We start from the raw sequence: 18,578 nt of genomic DNA on the forward strand, positions 1-18,578 counted from the left end.
GCTAGGATTGCAGGCATGAGCCACTGTGCCTGGCCGTGGTGCAGGAATATTTCTGAAATTTCAGGGAAAACATCTCCCCTCACCAGGCCGCGTGTGGATTTGTTGATGCCTGTGGCACAGGGAGTCTCTTGATACACCCTAAGGGGGTCATGGAGTCTTCTCCCCTACTGATGGAGAACTAGAAAACACATTTGTCTCAATTTTCTCTCTTCTATATTTGTCTAGAGTCTGTTTGCAGCAGGGAAGAGGCCTCTGAATGCACTTCTGTGAGTCAATGAGACATCTAAAGAAATAACTTCAGTCCTGCTGGGCAGACACGACCCTCACCACACCTCCCCTCCTGTTGTGAGTCACAGAGACAGGCCCAGAGCATTAGTAGGGGTGCAGAGGGGCCCCTTCCCAGGGGCTGTTGGGCACCTGGGACAGACGCCTGCACCTCCACACACTGGTGCAAGAAGCTCCCACCCTTCCAGACAGCTGGCTTGACTAGCCAAGCTGAGAATCCTACCCTTCTCAGAAATCCCTGCCACCATTCCTCAGGGCCACTGGACCAGCTCCTTGGCCAACAGCCTCCATGCTGGGCCTTCTTTGCCAAGTTTAAAAACACCCCTCCAGGAATAACAAGTGTTGCTTTGCACCCCTTTGAGTAGTCACCCTCGTCTCCCCACTCAGATCCTGCAAATTTCCCACCTGCCTCTCACAGATGCACACTGGCCTCTCCACAGGGTTCCTATAAGGATATTCTTGCTGGCGATGAGTATGACAATTGATGTTTTCCAAAACTTCCTGTGCTTCACCTGCTGCCCCAGTATGGTCCTCTTTTGAGACAAACAACCCAATTCTGATGTTGGTAGCAAAAGCACTTGTTTATTTCCCAACCAGAGCCAGATAGAGGACTTCTTGGCTAGGATGGGAACTAGCTAGAATATCACACGGGACATAAGGGCTCAAGGAGAAGGGGGAGGCCTGAAGAAATGAGGAGATGCTGGGGATCCAGAGGGGGCACCACCAGGCAGATGAGGAGGTAGAGAGAGACCAGCACCCAGACTACTGGGGGTTCCCCAAGAGTGCCTCTCTCATCCCCTGGGAGCATGGTAAGCTCAACCAAACTCCACCAACCACACCCTCCCCTTCTCCTATGAGTGAGTCACAGAGACAGGCCCAGAGTATTGGCAGGGATACAGAGGGACCTCGTACACACACGTTCATGAAATGAACCTCTCCCCACCAAAACTCAGGGATCCAGCTCCTCCCCCAGCCCAGCCTTGTCTTGCCTGAGATCAGAGAGCCCTTCCCTGAGGCCTCAGGCATTAGAACCCAAGTCAGTGCCCCTGAATCCAGTCCTACCTTACAGGAGGGGCTCTGGCTTTACCAACACCCCTACCCTATCACACCCCAGAAGGCTAAACACCTCCTTTCTGTCTTCCTCCAACACCATACCTCTCAGACTAGCACCGTGGAATGGACCCGGTGAAGGAGGAGAACAGCAAATGAAGTCTCAGCCCTCCTGGGTGAGGTGGGGGCACTGAGGGTGGTGGGTCTCTTCCCTGTGAAAACCTGAGGCCTGAGAAAGTAAGCAACCTGGGGCCTGTTGGGCAAAGTCCCCCCTCCAGGAGCCTTTTGGGCAGCACTGTGAGCTTGTTCTTGGGAAAGGCAGCAGCATCTCTCTCCTCCGCTCCACCAGAGGCCCCACCTGGGCTCCTGCCACACCCACATCTGGGACACTCTCCCTCTCCACTAGTTGGAGGCCCAAGACCCTGCAGGGAAGCAGAAGACAGAAGATGTCTCTTAGCTTCCAGAGTGGAAGCACCCACTCTCATCACTGGGATTTGGACTTTCTTGATTTTGGGTGCACTCGGAGAATGAGCAGGGGCGCAGGCCTGTTTGGAGAAGGACAGGAGGGATGTTCCAGGGTTCAGTTTATAATCGTGAAGATCCCCCCATTTTCCTTTCTTTCTTAGGGACAGAGAGTTCAAAACTCTCCGCCTTTTGCCATGGTCAGCAAGGGTTTTGGTGTGGACAGAGGGGCAGTCATCAAGGAGACCCACATCCCACTGCAGGGACTGGCCTGGAGAGGATGACACTGTTGCCAACTTTCAGTTTCAGTTTAAATTCCAGAAAGGAAAAGTGGACCTTAAGGAAGCTGACTCACATTGCTAGCAAATCATTGCCAGAAAGAAAATTGGAATTGTTAAAACACACTACTTGTGCCTCTTTAAAGGCAAATCCAAAAATGGCAGAAAGGGTCTGAAGTTCCCACCTCTGTGAGCCCTAGCTCAGCTCAGCCTGCCTGACAGCTTGTCAGTCCTTGCCCAACAAGCAAGAGCTGACGGGGCCTGGGCAGGGCTAGGGCAGGTGGGCTGGGAGAGGAGGTTACTTTGGGCGAGGTGGGGCAGTACATTCTCACAGGGCTTAGGACACAGGAGGAGAAGCTGGCAGCACCTCCCAAAGGGTGGGACACTTCCTGAGTTTTACCTCTGCTTCTTGACCCTTGAACTAAGTACATCTTACAGGTAGAATTGGAAATGCCTCTTCCCAGCCAGGCACAGTGGCTCACACCTGTAATCCCAGCACTTTGGAAGGGCCGAGGCAGGTGGATTATGAGGTCAGGATGGCCAAGATGGTGAAACCCCGTCTCTAATGAAAATACGAAAATTAGCCCGGCGTGGTGGCAAGCACCTGTAATCCCAGCTACTTGGGAGGCTGAGGCAGGAGAATTGCTTGAACCCGGGGAGTGGAGATTGCAGTGAGCTGAGATCGTGCCACTACACTTCAGCCTCAGTGACAGAGTGAGACTCTGTCTCAAAAAAAAAAAAAGAAAGAAATCTCTCTTCCCTTCCAGTAAGCAGTGGCCTGGAGCAGAGCCCTGCCCCAAGCAGCCATTTCCACATGACACTTGGGCCCTGCTTAGAGCCCCCAGAAATAGTAGGGCTGGAGAGATCCCTCAAAGGCAATGAAGAACTCGCATGTGCAGGTGGCAGCATAAGTCAGTGGGATGTCCCCATGATGCTCCTGTGTCTCACCTGTATCCCCGAAGTGGCAAGGCCAGGCGAAGATCAGCAGGCCCAGACATAAGAAAATCAAGGGAGGAAGGACTCAAATCAAATACTTTACTTTCTTTTTGTTTGAGATAGAGTCTTGCTCTGTCACCCAGGCTGGAGGGCAGTGGCACAATCTCTGCAACCTCATTCAAATGATTCTCATGCCTCAGCCTCCTAAATAGCTGGGATTACAGGTGTGCGCCATCATGTTAGCTAATTTTTCTGTATTTTTAGTAGAACTGGGGTTTCACCATGTTGGCCAGGCTGATCTTGAACTCCTGGCCTCATGTGATCCGCCTGCCTTGGCCTCCCAAAGTGCTGGGATTACAGGTGTGAGTCACTGTGCCCGGCCAAATAGTTTACTTTCTAAACAAGGAAGAGGTTTGTGTCTTTTTCCCCCATGTTTATTATTTACTTTCAGTTGTATAACTTTTAATTTTACCAATTACTTTATATTTGCCTTTGTTCTTTTTTTAATTATAAGTCTCTGAAGTTGCCTTTGACACCACCCCCAGCCCCAGTGCCCTCAAGCCCTTCCCAGGAGTAGCTGCTACTGAGACATACCTTTCCAGTCTTTTCATTACACTTTTCATTACACATATATTCCTTAATACGTGTGAAGTATTGTCCTTTCTAAAAATGAAAGGTCGGCCGGGCGTGGTGGCTCAAGCCTGTAATCCCAGCACTTTGGGAGGCCAAGGCGGGTGGATCACGAGGTCAGGATTTCAAGACTAGCCTAGCCAAGATGGTGAAACCCCGTCTCTACTAAAAATACAAAAAAATTAGCTGGGCATGGTGGCACGCACCTGTAATCCCAGCTACTCCGGAGGCTGAGGCAGAGAATTGCTTAAACCTGGAGGGGCGGAGGTTGCAGTGAGCCAAGATCGCGCCACTGCACTCTAGCCTGGGCAACAAGCGAGACTCCATCTCAAAAAAAAAAAAAAAACAAATGAAAAGTGTCAGTATGAACATATTAGCGTACTTTTGATTTCTCAGCAATGTTTTTAGGATCCATTCAGCTAGACATATAAGTATGTAAATTCTTTTATTTTTGAATTTGTTTAACTTGACAGATAACCTTGTTTGTTGTTATTGTGTACGAATGATGTTTTGAAGTACATACACATTGTGGAATGGTTTGAAAATTCCTTTTAACTGCTATGTGCATGTCCTGCTTCATCATAGCATGTAATACCTTTAATTTTGCCTTTTACCTCTATCAATAGATTTTAGGTTTCTCCTGAAGCTCCTCCAATATAAACAATGCTGTAATAATTCCAGGACACAGTTCCAGAAGAAGGGGTATGGCAGTAGTCACTACAGTGGAGATGGTTAGTTTATCAATGACTTTTTTAGAATTTCTATTACAGGTTGATAACAAGAAGCAGACAGATTTTTAGTCAGATGACTTTTTAAAAATTCTCCTCCAGGGCTGGATGCAGTGGCTCATGCCTGTAGTCCCAGCTCTTTGGGAGGCCGAGGCGGGCAGATCACCTGAGGTTGGGAGTTCAAGACCAACCTGACTAACATGGAGAAACCCCGTCCTTACTAAAAATACAAAATCAGCTGGGCGTGGTAGCGCATGCCTGCAATCTCAGCTACTCAGGAGGCTGAGGCAGAAGAATCGCTTGGACCCAGGAGGCGGAGGTTGTGATGAGCCGAGATCATGCCATTACACTCCAGCCTGGGCAAAAAGAGCAAAACTCTGTATCAAAGAAAAAAAAAAATCTCAGCTAGGTGTGGTGGCTCACACCTGTAATTCCAGCACTTTGGGAGGCTGAGGCAGGTGGATCACCTGATCTCAGGAATTTGAGACCGGCCTGGGCAACATGGTAAAACCCTATCTATACAAAAATTTGCCAGGCATGGTGGTGCGTGTCTGTAGTTCCAGCTACTCGGGAAGCTAAGGTGTCAGATTGCCTGAGCCCAGGAGGCAGAAGTTGCAATAAGCCGAGATCACACCACTGCACTCCAACCTGGACAACACAGCCAGACCTACTCTCTCAAAAAAAAAAAAAGACTCTTCACCCCACCCCAAAACTGCTTTTACATCCCTTTACATGCCTACTCTTTCCTGGTAGATACTGAGAAGTGGAATTACATTTCACTTTTGATAAGCACTGCCATTCACTCCAAACTCCATTCCAAACTTCTTTTTGCCATCTGCCTTCAAGATTCCTTTATTTATTATTTTCTTCATCTTTCCTGGCCTGGCGTCTTCTGACTCTTCCAAAGTTTCTCTCTGTCTTCCTATACTTTGGACAGACTTGTCCACAGATCTCTGAGCTCCCCTCTCATTTCCACCAGTTCAGTGGTTCCACACACGTGGATGAATCCAACCAATATCTCTCTGTCACCTCCAGACCCCATGTCCACACACTGGACACCTCCATATGAACTTGCATCTCCCTTTACAAACTAAACTCCCCAGAATTGAACTGGTCACCCCTTTCTCCTCCCTGCCTTTAACTCACTTTGTTCCTGTGTCCTCATCTCAGTTAAGGGCCAGGGCACTGGCCAACTCCTACGCTCAGCCACCTCCACTTTGGCCAGCATCTTCACAGCCCTGCCCCACCATCCTGATTTGTCTGGGACTTACCTTTTGTACAGCCAAAAAAGAGAGACAAAAAGGACGCAATTCTCCACCCTCATAGGCACCCCCTAACCCAGGTCACTTTCCCTCCTTCCTAGGTCACCCATGCAATGTCCGGGCCAACTCCCTGCTCCAGACTTGCCTGAGAACTTGCTTCCATTGTCCCAGCTGCATCCAGAACTTCCTTCCACATTGCACATCTGATGGCACCCCAGGTCCTCTTCATCAGACATGGAGGCCTCACGGTCCCCTCTGCTTTCCTCCCCAGCATAGTCTCTCTCCACCCTCTCCTCCAGCCCCAAGGCTCCCAAAGTTATGGCCCCGTCCGGTCTCCTCTCCAAGATTTCACACTCTTGTGGCCACCGACCTACAACAGCCTCCCGACTCTCTTGTCAGCTCCTACTCAAGCTTCCTGCCTCCCTTAAACACCGCTGTCTCTAGGGAGCCCTCCCAGGCCTGCCCCACCCGACCAGGGTGTTAGGTTTTGAAGCTAAGGCGAGGGTTAAAGAAACAGAGAGAGAGAGAGGAGAGAGAGAGAGAGAGAGAGAGAGAGAGGAAGCTCTACAGCAAATACAGGCATATTGCAAAAACCTACGGAGGTAGGGGACCAGCTTAACGCCAGAGCCCACGAGGCTTACAGGTTGGGGCACCTTTGGTATGGGTGGGAGGGGTGTGTGCAATATGGCCTTTTTCCGTCAGAGTGTGATAGTGATGTTCTTTGGATCTTTGCGCAGCATGGTGTATAGGGATGTTCCTTCAGCTGGGCCTTTGCCGGGTAGGGTATGATAAGAATGATCCTGTGCCTTGTGGTCAGGAGGTGAGGCCGGATGTTCTCGTGGCCAGGACCCCATGGAATGTTTCCCCTTGACCAGGGTCTGCGAAATGGCAGGAGGCTTACAAAATAGTGCAGTTTGGACTAACATAGGGCAGTAGGTTGAGAACCAAATGCAAGTGAATGGCCACCTTGGGAAGGTCGGTGAGGGACGTTAGAGAGAGGCTGGGGATCCTTGGGGAGGAGGCTGGGAGTAGTTAGGGAATGGCTGGGAGCCGTTGGGAGTTGACTGGGGACCGCCGGGGGCTGGCCGGGTACAATTGGGGGCACAGGTGGTCACCGTGCCCACGGAGGGGAAACCACAAGCGCGCACAAGGTGGGACACTCGGGACAACTGGGAACAGAAGGTGGGGGCCAAAGAATAGGGGGCCAGACTTAGTCCCCATCAGGCACCCAAGGGATGAGGAGGAATCCGACTGGAGACTCCCAACCACTCGCCCTTCTGCGGATTCAGCCAGTGGGTGGCAGAGGTCCCAGGCTGAGTGAGAGCCGCATCGCCCGGGTGCAGCCTCCTGCTTCAGCCCCTCTGCGATCCGTGGGGTGAGAGCGCAGCGCAGATTGGTCCTGCTGCGCTGTGTAGAACACGTAGAGTCCTTGGGAGAGTCTGGCCCGCGCGGGGCTCAGCTTGTCCCCGAGTCCTGGGCCGTGACTGCTCAGAACAGGGAGGCCCTCGCCGGCGGGCCGCTGCGTCTGCAGGAGGATCCTGGGATGCTGGACTGGATACAGTTTCCTATCTTTCTGTGGCTGTTTCCGGACCTGTTTGAGCACAGGCTACAAATTTAGAGGTCCCGGAGGACCTGGGCAGGGAGCTCACTGCCGGGGAACTGCAGTCCACGTGGCCTCTCTCCACACTCATCTTTCTTCCTGAAGTCCAGACCTCCATCACCTGTGCCATTCAATATCAGGAAATCCCCTTTGTGATTGCCTTTTGTCTTTTCCCATTCCTGGCAGGGAGCAGATTGTTGCCCATTATTTGCTTAGGCTTTCCTTTATCCACACTCTTGGATAAACCCTCACATCCTGATGCTGGGCTTGAACAGATGACTTGCTTTGGTCAAGGCAAAGGTAACAAGAGGAAACTTGAAGATTGCATGCTGCTCCTGGAAACCTGACTCCATATGAGCATGCCGTGACTATGCTGATAGATGACATGGCCCAGCACCCCTAAAGACCACTGAGAGAGAGGCCATGGGGATCAGCCAGCTCCCAGCCAACCTGACCCCAGGCATATGAGTAAGTCCAGATCAGCTGAACCTGGTAGAATCTTTAACTACATAAGTGCTGTTGATTTGAGGGAGACTGTTATATAGCAGATCGTTTACGTGCTACCCAAAACTTAAGATCGAATCTCTTTTCTTTGTTCTCCCTCTACCCCTACCCCTATCTCTCTTTTTGCTTTTCTTTAATTTTTTAATATTATTATTATAGAGATAGGGTCTCTCTATGTTGCCCAGGCTGGTCTTGAACTCCTGGGCTCAAGTGACCCGCCTGCCTTGGCTTCCCAAAGTGCTGGAATTACAAGTATGAGCCATTGCACCCAGTCAGTACCTCTGTCTCTCTGTCTTGACCCTGTTACTCTGAACACCAAGCCTGGAGGAGGCCCAGTAAGGTTTCTAAAGAAGTATTTCCCAACATTTTTCACATGGACCCCCTGCATCAGAATTGCCTGGAGAACTTTTTGGAAATACTGAATCCTGGGAATTCCGGGAATCTTTGGAAACGTAGTATGAGAAACTTCGATTTGACCAGTCCCATTGTCTGGAGAACACATTTTAACAGTTCTCCTTCCTCATTTAAAGTTGTTGCAGTTGTTGCCCCAGTCCCTTGGCACCATCCAGACAGTGAGCTAAGAAGATAACCTTGGGGAATCTGGAGGCTGTCATCAACACAGCATGCTCTGATGGGAGCTGGGAAAGTCTGTCTTCCCATCTCCTTCCGTTCTCAGGTTCAAGCCACTCCAGGGCTGACTCACAGAACCAACCTTCTCTCCAGTTGATCCTCATGACACAGGAACTTCTGAAGCCTGAAAATGATGCTGGAGGAACAATCAAGGTAAGGTCTTGAGAAATGCTCTTTCCATGCTTGTCTTTGCATTCAGATATTAACTAAAGGGAAATGAATTTTACAACAATTCCCCCTCTGCAGTGCTCCAGAGCTTGTTCTTCTAAGAAAAAAGGCTCAGGACTCAGGCCCTAAAAAGAATAAAATCGACTTTCTCACCACCTTATATTTCTCACCACCCCACCTCCCTCCTCCAGAAAGTGAGCTCCTTGGAGAGAACTTAGCCTAGGACTTTCTGTCCCTGCTTTACCGCACATGGGCTCTTTCCAGTACTGGTTAAGGATGAGTGCTAAAAAGACCTTGCAGCTCCACAGCCAAGACCCCACAGGCTATGTGCTTATGGCTGGAACACCAAGGACAAAGGGCTGACCTCAATGACTTCTAACAAAGATTATATGAGCCTGTGAAGGTCCTGTGATGTCCTGACCCTCAAAATCCAACTCCTGTGTAGGGTTTCCCTACATCAGACTTAGATTAGTCAATTGTGTTCACTTTAAGCAAGAGCTTTTCTGCCAAAGGCCTTGACAGACACCATTGGACTGTGTCCTTAACCACTAAGATTTAGCCACAACTAAGGTGGTACAAGGCAGCTTCTTAAACCCCCACAAGTTGCATACAAAGACATAAAAACAAGCAAGGAAAACAGAATTATGATAAAGGCCTGGTTGTGGTGATGGTCACAGGTCATGGAGGACCAGGGACCACCCTTTTTGGTTTTTAGTTTACTGAGACAGCATCTCATTGTTACTTAGATTGGTGTGCAATGGCACAATCTTGGCTCACTGGAACCTCCATCTCCTGGGCTCAAGTGATCCTCCTGCCCTAAACTCCAGAGTTGCTGAGACTACAGGCACACCCCACCACACTGAGCTAAGTTAAAATTTTTTTTTTTGTAGAGACGAAGCCTCGTTATATCACCCAAGCTGGTCTTGCACTCATGGCCTCAAGCTATCTTCCTGCCTCAGTCTCCCAAAGTGCTGGGATTACAGGTATGAGCCATCCCGCCCAGCCTAGGGATAGGCCCATTTTTAAATCATCCATGGATGTCCCAAGGCTAAATGTCTTAAGCCTGCCTGTCCCAGTCCTGTGTCTGCATGAAAGGAGAAGCCTTTGCTGTCTATTTCTTCAAGCAGTTACAAGTTCCTTTTTCCTTTGAGTATTAAGTATTCCCCAAAGCTATTCTGTTCTGCTAAATTCCTTCACGCTTGCCTTTTTTTTTTTTTTTTTTCCTAGCAATGACCTGGACCTTGAGATTTCATCGTGTTTGAAGGCTCTCTGCTTGGTAATATTTATGAGACCATTATTTCACAGACAGACAACCTTCTTTTAGGTTTTATTAGACAATATTAAGTACAGATAAGAGACCAACAGAGGATTTGAGAATGAAATCTGAATTCTGAGAGTATTACTACTGTTTCTTGAGAAGGAAGAGGAGAAAGGAAGGAAACATTCATTATGTGCCTGCCACATGCTACACCTTGTGCTCAGTCATTTCAGAAAGATGTCCTTTATCCTTGAACAAGATCAGGTACACATTATCATCTTTGTACATGTGTGAACATGGACAAGAAATGTATTTGTTTCCTTGTTTGAGATGATTACCAATGAGTGCCAGAGGGCCTATAGGTGATTTTAATTAAATTGCTTCAAAGTACTTCTCGTTCTTCAAGCAAGACGACCACTGGATTCTATCCAGGTTTTAGCTACCCAGCTTGGGGTCAACTGAGGTTGACCAAAGGATAAAAGCTGCAAAATACAGCAAACTCACCTAGTGACTTTCTCCTTATAGGACTCAACTCTCCTTTAGAAGCCACCTTCTTTTGTTTTCTCCTCACTATCATCCAACAATCGTTTGTATATTTCTCCCAGAGTTTTTAGTGGTTGTCTATGAGAGGATGTGTCTGAAAGAAGCTACCTGACCACTACAAAAGTAGTTCCAATTTGTTAGCAAAGTTTGAGGAAATATGGGTAAAGTTTCATGACTGACTCAGAAAGTAAAGGCTGCACTTGGGCCGGGAGTGGTGGCTCACACTTGTAATCCCAGCACTCTGGGAGGCCAAGGTGGGCAGATCACCTGAGGTCAGGAGTTCAAGACCAGCCTGATCAACAGGGCGAAACCCCATCTCTACTAAAAATTAGCCAGGCATGGTGGCACACACCTGTAATCCCAGCTACTCGGGAGGCTGAGGCAGGAGAATTGCTCCAACCCGGGAGGGAGAGGTTGCAGTAAGCCAAGATCACACCACTGCACTCCAGCCTGGGCGACAGAGTAAGACTCTGTCAAAAAAAAAAAAAAAAAAAAAAAAGGCTGTACTTGAACAGTAATGTTGCCCTTTAGGTGATCAACTCAGGAAGGTATACATGAATTCTAGGAATGCTGCTATTGCTCAAAACATGTTTGGAACTCCTTTCTGGAAACTACCTTTGGAGTCAGCAGCCTCATTCCTATAGAGTCAGTTTCCATTTTCCACTTCAAATGGTAAATGGTGTTAATGCAGTTTGGCTGTGCCTTTATTCATCTTCATGAAACGACAAATGCATTTCTGTCTTCTCTTCAAATTACAGAGTAAGTTCCTGGAGGATGGGGAAAGTTTCTAGTTATCTGTCAAATCCCACATTCTTGGCCTAACGCAAGGCACATGGTCAGTTTTCAGCAAATATTGTTGAATAGTAAAATTACAAGGCATAAGAGTTTACTGTATTTTTGTTTTTGTGGTAAATATGTCAGGCAGTAGCTTTTTTATTTGATTATTGCATGCATAGACTATTGCTAGCAGAAGGGACCTTAATAACTCCAAGAATAACTTTCCAGTTCATGGAGAAAAGCTTTCTGGCAAGTCAAACCTTGAAGCTTCTTCCTGAATATACAAATCAAAGCAGGTTAGCAATTGTTCTTTACCTAACTGAAATGAACATAAAGGACACTGTACTGCAATTTTTCACTGATCAGATTGTCAAAGAATGATAATTATTATGAGTGACAATAAATCCAAATCTGTGGTCTCTTTTATTGCTACTAAAAATTCAATTTAGGGAAATTTAATGTTTTTATTTTAACATCTTAAAATGTTCCCTGCCATGTGATTCAGTTAGCCACAAGGATGCTCATGACAGCCATGTTTATAATAGTAGAAATTTTATAAAATATTAAAACTAGGAAAATAGATATATAAACTATTTTACAGCCACTTAATAGCTTATTGTGTAGCTAATGTACACAATTGTTATAAAAGCTCATTGTAAATTCTAAGAGAAATTAGAGAAATGCTTATTGTAAATTCTAAGAGAATTTAGAGAAATGCTTATTATAAATTCTAAGAGAATTTAGAGAAATGCTTATTGTAAATTCTAAGGAGAAAGCCAGTTGGCTATATATTGTGTATATAATTAGTTACTTTTGCCTAATTACATTACCCGATAAGTTCACTGCCGTGATATAGAGGAGTGGTGATAGTGGGTATCCATGTCTTGTTTCTGACTTTAGTGAAAATGCCTCTAGAATTTTTCCATCGTATCTGTTATCTATTGCTCAGTAACAAACTCCCTGAAAGCTAAGTTGATTAAAACAAAAACAATTATTTCTTTTGCTCACAAATAAGCACAGAGTTTGACAGGAACGACATGCATCTGTTCCACATGGCAACAGCTGAGATGGCTCCAGCTGGGGCTGAACAATCCACTTTCAATATAGGTTATCCTCTTGGCTGGCAAGTTAGTGCTGGGTGTTGGCTGGGAGTTCAGCTGGTCTGGGGCTGGGGACTGGGGACTTTGGTTCTTCTCCATATGGGCTCTCCCCAGCTGCTCGGGCTTCCTCACTGGAAGATGGCTAAGTTTCAAGAGTAAATGTCCCAAGGGACCCAGACAAAAGGGAATGGCATGTTTATGGCGTATCTTTGAAAAACACACAGCATCACTTCCATTGCATCTTATTACTTGAGAAACTTCTACCAAGGCTGAAAGGGAGGGAACATATATTCCCCCCATGGGATAGTGACAATGTCATGTTAAGATAAGCATGTAGAATGAGAGACATTTGTGGTCCTAAAGTTGACATTTTAAACCCTCTCATTAACAAAGACCTCAAAACACTTTATCTTTCACATAACCTCTATACCCATTTTAAAATTTTTATTATTATTATTAGAGACAGGGTTTTGCTACACTGCCCAGGCTGGTCTTGAACTCCTGGACTCAAGAGATTCTCCTGCTTTGGTCTCCCAAAGTGCTGGAGTTACAGGCATGAGCCACCATACTCAGCCTACACTCTTTGTAAATATTTTGTTGATTGCTTTTATCTTGCTTTTTATCCCATATATTAGAAATCTTGTTACTGATTTATACAGTCTAATGTTTGCCACCAAGGAATATATCTCTAAAGAATATAGCTAGGCCGGGTACAGTGGCTCACTCACACCTATAATCCCACCACTTTGGGAGGCTGAGGCAGGTGAATCACCTGACATAAGGAGTTTGAGACTAGCCTGGCCATCATGGCGAAACCCCGCCTCTACTAAAACTACAAAAATCAGCCAGGCATGGTGGTGCACACCTGTAGTTCCAGCTATTCGGGAGGCTGAGGCAGAAGAACTGCTTGAACCTGGGAGGCAAAGGTTGCAGTAAGCTGAGATTGCACCACTGCACTCCAGCCTGGGCAATACAGCAAGATTCCATCTCAAAAAATAGATATAGATATAGATATAGATATAGATTACCTTTGCTTGTTTTTGAACTTTTTACAAATGGAATCACATATTAGGAATAATGTTCTGTTACACTTATTTTGCCCAAATTTGTAAGATTCATACATGTCATTGCATGTAGCCATGATATGTTTAAAAATTTCATCACTGCTTGGCACTTTGTGGTATAAATATACAACAGTTCATCAACTGTACTGTAGATGGACCCGGAGCCACTTCCAAGTTAGCCAGTTAGAATTCTTGTCCACATATCCTAGTGCAAATGTGCATGATTTTCTTTAGTGTATACCTTCAAGAGCAATAATGCAGATGCTTATGTTACTAAATAATGTCAAACTGTACCAATTTATACTCCCATCACCTAGTATAAGAGTTCCTGTTCCAAATCCTTGTTACCATAATCTGATTTTGCCAGACATTTTTCTTTCTTCTTTGAGATGAAGTCTTGCTCTGTTGCCCAGGCTGGAGTGCAGTAGTGCAATATTAGCTCATTGCAACCTCTGTCTCCCAGATTCAAGTGGTTCTCCTGCCTTAGTCTCCTGAGTAGCTGGGATTACAGGTGCCTGCCACCACACTCAGGTAATTTTGGTATGTTTATGTAGAGATGGAGTTTTGTCATGTTGGCCAGGCTGGGACTTTTTTCTTGTTTATGGTAGGTTTGGAATGCAAAACAACTCCTTTAACCCTACCTTAATCTCACCTTAATGCATGCTACCTTTCCAAAGGGCAAGCGTGTTATCTCCTTTGGAGTCTGCCCCTTCTGGTACACTGCTTGAGGTGGGTAAACAGTGTTTGGCTCTGTATATGGTGGACCAAGACAGAAAATTCCTGCATTAGCACAATTCTAGGTCCTTTCACTTCTGCCTGTAGGCTGGCCAGATCTAGCCAGAGTTCTTGTCTCTCATAGGACTGTGCTTAAAGCAGCCAAGAGTCACACAGACCGTCAGTCTGGATCTCTCCTACCATTTTCCGAATGCCACAGATTTGATGAAATTTTGGTCTACCCTCCAAAGCAATGCAATCTCCAAAACCTGACCAATATTTTACCACCATGTAATGTGAGGCACCAGCTTTTCAGCCTGTGCCCAGTGAAAAATCACAGGCTCTGTTAGTATGGAAGAAGGGAGGATGAACATTGGTGTTCAATAGATATGACTGAGAAATCCTCATAAACATTGGTGTTCATTCTGGCCACAGCTTTCTTTTGCCTTCACTTTCTTTTTACCTTACTAACTTTTGTTTTTTGGAAAAGTCATTATTTTGTCCTAATTCTTGAATGACAGAGCTAGTTAGCCATTCATTTTTCTCATTCTACTGTCCCCTAGCTGTCACTGTTGATGGGGAACAGTTAGGTGTCCTTTTTCTCCTTGGCTTCTTTCAATAACACTTTTGGTTTTGGCATTTTCAGGATTCTTTAACAATGTAAATAAGAATGGGTTTTTAAAAACCGTTTCCACTTAGTACACATTGGAATTCCTGAATTTGTAGATTCATGAGAATTTCAGACCATATCTATTTGTAGATTCATGAGAATTTCAGACCATATCTATTTGTAGATTCATGAGAATTTCTCAGTCATATCTATTTGATACTGACTTCTTTATTCTCTCTTCTCTCTCTCTGGAACTCCAATTAGACAGCTTGACTCTCTAATTTTACTCTCTCTGTATCTCGTCTTTTGTATTTTCTTTCCTCCTCTCTCTGTTCTCCTTATAATTTTTTTCATATATTTTTTCTAATTCATCAAACCTTTCTACAACAGTGTCTTATTATTTTGTCTGCTCATTGGGTTTTAAATTGCAATGATCATATTCTTTATTTCTAAATGGCAAAAGCACAGTGTCAATAACTAGACATTGTCTTAAAAAGACAACTTATTTAAAATATATCTATATGAAATGATATAGAGTAATACCAAAAAAAAAATTCCCTATAAGGAATTTTGAAACAAATGTCAAACTAGCCCATTCATTTCTTCAAGCTTGATGGCCTGTGCAGGGTCTTGTGTGCCACCATGATGGTCTAAGAGACTACTTTCTGAAGCTAAAGACTTTACCTTTCTTTTGCAAATCGTAAATGGAAGACGCCCCTTGGGTTGAGATAAGAGTACTGGATGGAAGAAAATACAGAGCTGAGTCGCTGAGGAGAGGTGGTAAGCAGGGACATGATGATGCACACTTCTGGCAATGTTGAGTGCTCTTTGCACCACTGTGAACCGAGCTAGCCAGCCATGGAGAGGGGAGAGTGCTTCTTGGACCATTGTCTCTCCGTGAGAGTGCAGCAGGAGGCAGAATTGGGGTAGATGTATGTGCAGTTATAGCTTTCTCCTCGTCCCCAACTCATTTCCAAAAATATCCATAGGAGAGAAGAGAGAAAACTTAGGTGAGTTTTCAATGGGTTGGGCAGTGGAGATGTGCACCACTCACATAGCATGGACTCCAAGAGACTTCATGGCCTCTGGTACAAGCCTCCAACTCCCCATGAGAATGGAAAGTTTTGATGAGGCTCTACTTGGTGTGAGGCTGGACTGAGACTTCTCTCTGGAGGGGTTTCTTTGCTGTCATTCTCTCCAGTGATCTTCTCCATTTGTCTTGTGTTTCTATTGGCTGATGCCTGTGATTCTTGCTTTAGACAAAAGCTTTCCTCATGTTTCTATCATCCTCACTTCTGTTTCCATAGTAAATAAATGGTTCACTTGTTATCTGCCTCTCTAGATAACTGCCACATGGTCACAGGCTTTGTCTTCATTTACTGCTCTATCCCCCATCGTTCGTAATAATGCCTGGTCCAGAGTAAGTGCTTAATAAATATTTGCTGAATGTTGAGTTATTATTATTTTACTTGAGATTCTTTGCAAAGTAGAATTGGCTAATTCTGGCACTATTCCTAAGAGAAGCCTGCTGAACTTAGCATCTTCAGAAGTGCAGCTTGTCCTGCCCTATTAAACAAATAGAATGTTTTACCTGTAGGTTTAAAGCAGGTTTTTCATGGATGGAGTTTAGCAGTCTCATCCCCGCCTTGCAGAAAAGCTCTGGATTGCTCAGGCTGGGTCAGAAAACCCCATGGATATAGTGACATTATCACTGGTTATTGTGTTATTTAGAATATGAGGTTGAGCTTTTCCAACAGGATCCTTAATAATAGTTTCCCAAAAGGGAACAATTTAAAATGTCTCAATTACCTACAAATAAATTTACCAAAGAATGTGCAAAACTTCTACAGGAAAAATTATAAAACCTTATTGAGGAACATAAAAATGAGAAAATGGAGTAACATACAGATTGCTCACGGGTTGAAAAACTCAGTAGTGTAAATCAGTCAGTATTACTCTATAGAATCAATGTAATCTCAACAGGCTTTATAATGGAACTGGACTAACTGACTGGAGTTGGCTTGAAAATATATATGACAATGCAAAAGCATCAATAATAGCCAAGACTCTCTTGGAGGAAAGGAGGAAGATAGGTGGATTGCCCGACTTGATACCACAATAGATTATAGAGTTCTAGTAAATAGGCTAGTGTGCCATTGACTCAGGGACACTCATAGAACAGGGAGAAAAATGGAGAGGTCAGGATCAGACTGCATAGATGGACCCGATTTTTGAGAAGCAGCAGTTCTGAACAGTGAAGACAGTGTTTTCAACAGAAAGTCCTAAGGGCTATGGCTATGTTTTTGTAGGATTTTATATGTGATTGCGAAACCATTTGACATTATCTGGTGAAATTAGAGTTTAAAACCCACAGGGGAAACCTTTGCACAAAGATCTATCAAAAATGTTCCAAATGGTGGGCCACAGTGGCTCATGCCTATAATCCCAAGCTGAAACAGAAAAGTGACCTGAGCTCAGGAGTTCGAAACCAGCATGGGCAACATAGTGAGCCCTCTTCTCTACAAAAAAAATTTTAAAAATTGGCTGAGAATGGTGACACACACCTGTAATCCCAGCTGCTTGAAAGACTACTAGGAGGATCGTTTGAGCCCAGTAGGTAAAGGCTGCAGTGAGCCATGATTGCACCACTGCACTCCAGCCTGGGCGACAGAGACTGTGTCTCAAAAAAGAAAGAAAAAGCAGAGACAACACTGAGGGAAAGAAGCTGTGCCAAGATTCCATCTATGGGAAGCTCAAAAATAGGAAAATTAAATAATTCATGATTAAAAGTGCATACATAAGTGGGAAAACAATAAAGTCAACCAGGGTATCATGGGAGCAGGAGCTCTCTGACCTCAGAGAGGAGCAGGGAGGGACACACAGATGCTTTCTCTGGTCCTGGCACTTTTCCCTTTCATAACCTGCATCACAGTTGCAGAGGCTTTAACTTGATTCTTACTCTTCAAGAATGCATGGATATGTCTCTTAAACTATCTGCATGTATGATCCATTTGACATAAAAATTATTTTTAAAGTAAGTACTGAGGAAAGACAATGCGATCCGTGCAACAGTATTTGCTACATGCCAAACCCAGACTAATTCCTGTGCAGGACGACCTCAGTGAATCACAGCAGCCCACAATCATCCCATTTGATGGTGAGGCCACTTGGGCTAGAGACATAGTCCCTTGCCCAGAACCACACATGAGGAGTGGCCCAAGCAGGACTGTCATCACCCAAATATGTCCAATTCTAAAGCCCACACTATCCACCTCACTATGCAGCCCATCATGTCAATGATGACAGTGGGCCAATCCCTTCACAGAACAACTGGTTATGCGAAGGTCTCCTTGGTGTTGGGCCATGGCACAGACCTGACCCGTCCCACCCACTAACACACCAGGAGACCACACCCAAGCTGACCTCAGGGAGTGCAGTGCATTCTCAAAACACTATGTGAAGCTGGTGTCTTTGACCAAGCAGGGAACTTGATCAAACACCCAAGTTGAGAGCAGGTGATGTGGCCACCCGTTAATTGTGCTGATGTTTTCCTGAACAACAAGCAAGAGTGAGCACCTTGAATCCTGTTGGGAGCTTCAGGTTTGCCAAGTGAAACTTACCTCTCCCACTTTTTTTGAACATTCATTAAGTCTCTTGATTTATCCTTTTTTTTTTTTTTTTGGTCAGAGTTTTGCTCTGTTGCCTAGGCTGGAGTTTGGTTGCACTCACAACTCACTGCTGCCTCCAACTCCTGGGCCCAAGTGATCCTCCTGCCTCAGGCCCCTAAGTAGCTGGGACTACAGGTGCACTACCACACCTGGCTAATTTTTACATTTTTTTGTAGACATGGGGTCTCGCTATGTTGCCCAATCTGGGCTTAAACTCCAGGCCTCAAGTGATCCTCTTACCTCAGCCTTCCAAAGTGCTGGGATTACAAGCGTGAGCCACTGCACTCAGCCTCAGATTTATTCTTTTTTTT

Source organism: Colobus angolensis, unplaced genomic scaffold, assembly GCF_000951035.1.
Source record: "Colobus angolensis palliatus isolate OR3802 unplaced genomic scaffold, Cang.pa_1.0 Scaffold36, whole genome shotgun sequence".
Lineage (NCBI taxonomy): Eukaryota > Metazoa > Chordata > Mammalia > Primates > Cercopithecidae > Colobus > Colobus angolensis.